Source organism: Pleurodeles waltl, unplaced genomic scaffold, assembly GCF_031143425.1.
Source record: "Pleurodeles waltl isolate 20211129_DDA unplaced genomic scaffold, aPleWal1.hap1.20221129 scaffold_39, whole genome shotgun sequence".
NCBI lineage: Eukaryota > Metazoa > Chordata > Amphibia > Caudata > Salamandridae > Pleurodeles > Pleurodeles waltl.
Genome location: NW_027150097.1, coordinates 9,251,073 through 9,255,791, shown reverse-complemented (window position 1 = coordinate 9,255,791; position 4,719 = coordinate 9,251,073). Strand labels below are relative to the sequence as shown.

Below are 4,719 nucleotides of genomic sequence, written 5' to 3'. Positions count from 1 at the left end.
TCAACACCAAGAAACATAATAGCATAGTCACGATATGGCAACTTTGATAGGATTTCATTAACGCGAGAATCACAAACATTAAAACATAGCACGGCGTGAACATAGATCAAGTTTAGCAGAGTGTCAATATCGTGTCAGTTCAACAAAGCATAGTCTCGGTCGTTTGTCTATTTGCGTCAGTTTTGGTGAACACCTGTCCTAACCACCAATTGGCATTAGCATGTTGGGCTTCATGCTAAACAATTTAGAACACCAATTTGGAAAACATCTAGCTAAGGTCTCTGTCAAAAGCAAGCAGTTGGTACCTAGAAAGGAAAAGCAAACAGACAAATCACAAATGCATTGTCATAATTACCCTCCAAAGGTTAGGTCAGCGCACAGGTTCAGTCTTCGTCTTCAGGACATCAGTCAAAGCGCCATCAGTCAGAACTTAGCTCGGGGACAAAAGGGCACTTCCCTCATAAGAAGGAAAAGTGTAAATGGGCAATCTAAGGGCGAGGATGGTTTAATAAAGTCTCAAGTCACCAAACAAAGTGACAGAGTTTCTGGATAAAATCAATAGCATTCCCTACCTAATTCTATATGACTTCCTGTGACCTGGGTTTTTATCCCTTTTTCGTGGTACATTCCCCCAAAATTCTATTGGACATTTGCTATACCCCACTATCTTTAACCTATCGTATAACACATTAGGTCATCCTAATCTTCACCCCATATTGGTTTACAAGTCTTTGATTGGTCTTTGTAATTGACGTCTTCAGAGGTGGCACATCCGGTGTTACTTCATCCCTTGGTAATTCTTTGTGCATCTTTTGGTCAGCAGTTCCATTGTCTTCCCCGGTTTGAATGACCTTGTACATTACATTAATCTACACTGTTTCAATTCATTTATAACATTTAACATTTAGTTTTCAAGACGATGAGAAGCAGTGGGAAACGGATCTACATGGTTACATTCATCTTCCAAGTTCGAAGAAACAGAACACGCGGGGTCATGGCCCCTTGTGAGTCAGCACACTGAAAAATAGGAAAATGCATTTAATATGAGAGCTGAGCAGCTAAACTGCAGCTCATGCTAACTTAAGGCCTATGAGGTTTTCAGCAGAGATTTAAGAACGCAAATGTTAATATAAGCTCAATTGAACGTAACATAAACATTTTGATCATCATTATTAGTATGCGTATACATTGGTGGCCACTCATCGTGGTCATAATTCAAGTGCACGTTTAAGCAAAATTGCTATTACTATAGTTTTTATGCAGCATCTTCACACTTTAATTCAGAAACATTTCATGCTAATATAGATTATATAAGCTACGCACTCTCAAGCCCAACTATTGTTGGCTTTTACTAGTTAACAATGCAAACAAGGGCCCATTTTCTTCCTTCCATCGGGCCCCGTGGTACCCTTGCCACTCCACAGTGCTTTGCACATGCAGAAGTTTAGTGCCAGCATCACATTGTTGTGGGCACTTTGCACGAGTTGATGACAGAACATGTAGGTCTGGGCAAGATGTTAATTACGATGGAGTAATTGGCGTAATTTTGGAAGTTTTGCATAACAACATTGCCCAAAAATACCAAGATTACGCCATTAAGCCACATTGTGTAATTTCGCGCACAAATTTTTATGCAAGTTGTGCCGTTTTGGTAATTTTTTACCAAGAACGGCATTTCAGGTACATTATTTTCCCGAGTAGACTATTTGGGGAATTTTTTAGTGAAATACTATACAGCTGAACACAGAGGTGTTTATAGCGCGAGCAGGGCTTCCTTTAGTATGGATGGTCAACAAATTATGCATAATTTTGAGTATTTTCCCAGTAATTTTGCGAATTTTTGCTACTCAAAATTACACAAATTACGCCTACCTGTACTTTTGATGCCAGGTCAGTCCATCATTTGTTCCGTATGACTGTCAGGTTGGAGACTTAAGCGGTGTATAAACCATGTACCACCGAATACTGAATACAATTAAAATCCAGCCCGGCTAGGACAGAATGTTTAGCCCTTTCTTATGACCCGCGGGTTCATTGGATGTCTTTGTCTCTAATGGCACCTCACTTCCGACAGTAAAATGAAGTGAGATTTCAGTTGCCTGTGAGAAATATTTTCTTTTATAACTATACTATATTATGTTTTTTAGCTTTGAATTCTGTCAAGTTATACAAGTGTTTCCGCCCGGTTTCGAACCGGGGACCTTTCGCGTGTGAGGCGAACGTGATAACCACTACACTACGGAAACCCACATGTGGCCACTCTGGAGGTGAACTCTCAGGACATTTGTTCACCAGTCCATGTAGCGCATTCTACATATTTTGACGGTCACCTTGACTTCGAGGATTTCCGATATTATTAACGTTTTAGAGTTATTTTCATAACATTTTATTACGAAGAAAAACGTACATTTTCTAAACACGATTTTGCACTTTCTTATATGTTTTCAGTGAGTCCGACTTGAAGAACATGAAACCAGGAATGTGGAGACAGAGGAGTTTTGTCGCGGGGGCGGGGGGAGCTGCACCCCCCACAGCTCGTAAACCTGCCCCCCCGAGGGGGGGATCCTGAGCTGCAGAATAAAAACACAACATCTTTCCCTGGTGACTCGTTCTGTGACTTTTGTCATTTCCTGCCGCAGTGACTTCCCTTTCCAGTAACGCTGCAAAAAAATCTCTATTTTTCCTTAAGAATCAATGGCAAACGACTTTTACGCACAATATGTAGAATGTCGGGGAGAGATGATTATTGATCTGTGTCCAATAAGGACAGGAGGCGGGAGGGGGGAAACCTTTTGTATTGAGGCTAGTGAGCCATCAGTAGAAACACAAATGACTCTCTCCCCCTCTTTGGGCAGGAAGCCGTCTGACTGCAGGGACAAACGTCAGGAAAAGAAACTGGACACTAGGATGTGTCGTCCTCGTATACACTTCCAATTCTGCCACTAGTGCTACGTGCAACACTGTCAGGATGGCCGAGCGGTCTAAGGCGCTGCGTTCAGGTCGCAGTCTCCTCTGGAGGCGTGGGTTCGAATCACACTTCTGACATTTATCTTTAATTTTGATACTTACTTTTGGACTTGTTTTTAGTACCTTCCACTGAATTACAAACGAGTTCAACAGTATACAAACATAATGTTTTAGTAAATTAGCGCTACGGTCTATTATCCCTTTCTTCAACTACATGCATGCAGGTGGCTTTTGAGACATTAAATCACAGAATGTCCAACAAATCGAGCAAAGGGGCCTGAAATAAAGACCTCGACTCTCTTTCTCCAGAGCGTGGCTTTCAATGGTGCAGCAGGTTCAGTGGCACCAGGGTCCTTTGTGTTTCAATTGCAGCTGTATGTTTATTGCTTCCATACTCCGGGAATGGGGGTTCAACCTCCATGTTTGCATAACAAGACCTTTACTAGGAACCTGCTCTGGTTGGAAGAGGCACCCCTACACAGGTTGCACTCGAATGTCGCAGGAGACCACGGGGCAGCCTCAGCACACAGCCCAAAATAAATAACCCTCGCTGCAGGTCGTTGCCACAAATGGTGCTCCCAGATGTTCATTATGTTATGTCTTCTGAACTCATAGGGATTTGGAAAAATGCAAGTGTCACAGAAAGAACAAGTGTAACACATGAGCCACACCCATTCAGCAGCAAATGAACCACATCCATTCAGCAGCAAATGAGCCACACCCATTCAGCAGCAAATGAACCACATCCATTCAGCAGCAAATGAGCCACACCCATTCAGCAGCAAATGAACCACATCCATTCAGCAAGACACTGGTAAGGATCTGACCTGTAGCGGGTGGTGCACTTTGGAGTGCGCTCTCGCAAATATATTTTTAAAGCCTGGTGTGGTAGAGCACCGTCATTTACAGAAAGCACATTTTCAATTGAAATGGCCACAAACTTCCCACTGACATGCAGTTTTACTGATAAAACATTATATATCACGCAAACAAAAATGTGTAGAAATCAGTTTTCAACACATTTATCATTTGCACAGCATCAATTGTCTTGGTTTGCTCCTATTAAAATCTTTGTTTCCATCGCACTTCAGAATTACAAAAAAATGTGGTGTGTGCTCAGAAAACAAACTGACATCCTACAGAAGTGGATCTCAATCTTTTGGCTCCTGTGGACCCCACATAATCATTACTGTAACCCAGGGTCCCCAATGAATCACTATTGGAATCTTTATACATACCCCATATGGTGAAGCTCTGAATGGATTGGTATTGTCACTAACCCTAATCTTTCCCTTGGGCAATACGGATAGACAGAATCAAAATGTACCCACATTTACTGCTCGGGACAGGGTTCTATAAACTGATTTTGTTTTGATCTCAAGTGATTTGGCCCAGTGCTCAGTTGATTACAATATTCACTCCCTTCCATTTAGTGACCACAATCCCGTTGGGTTTTTATTCCACAAAAACAGGAGATGGGAGAGGTTAACAGCTGTCAGAGCACAACAAATGGGGGCGTCGGGGGAGGAATCTCTAAGTTTTCCTCTAAACTGGGGCATAAACCCGTCCAGGAGCTCCTCCAGGTTTATAATAGTAAATGCACAGCATTAGGCACTCACGGGGCAGGAGTTTGGGGTTCTGCTCCTGCAGGGAAGCCTCAAGCTGTGGAAAACACATTTCTGTGTAGACTTACTGCCACACCTCCAACAACCGCAAGCGTCACTTCACATACAGAATTGGGAGTGGCCTATG

At 42.5% G+C, this 4,719-nt stretch overlaps 2 non-coding genes across 2 annotated transcripts; one reads left to right on the top strand and one right to left on the bottom strand.

Moving 5' to 3' along the window:
- Positions 1–2,173: 2,173 nt before the first annotated feature.
- Positions 2,174–2,246, bottom strand: TRNAV-CAC (transfer RNA valine (anticodon CAC)). Its single transcript has one exon. It is a non-coding gene; the product is annotated as a tRNA-Val (tRNA).
- Positions 2,247–2,962: 716 nt separating this feature from the next.
- On the top strand, positions 2,963–3,045 carry TRNAL-CAG (transfer RNA leucine (anticodon CAG)). Its single transcript has one exon. It is a non-coding gene; the product is annotated as a tRNA-Leu (tRNA).
- Positions 3,046–4,719: the final 1,674 nt, after the last annotated feature.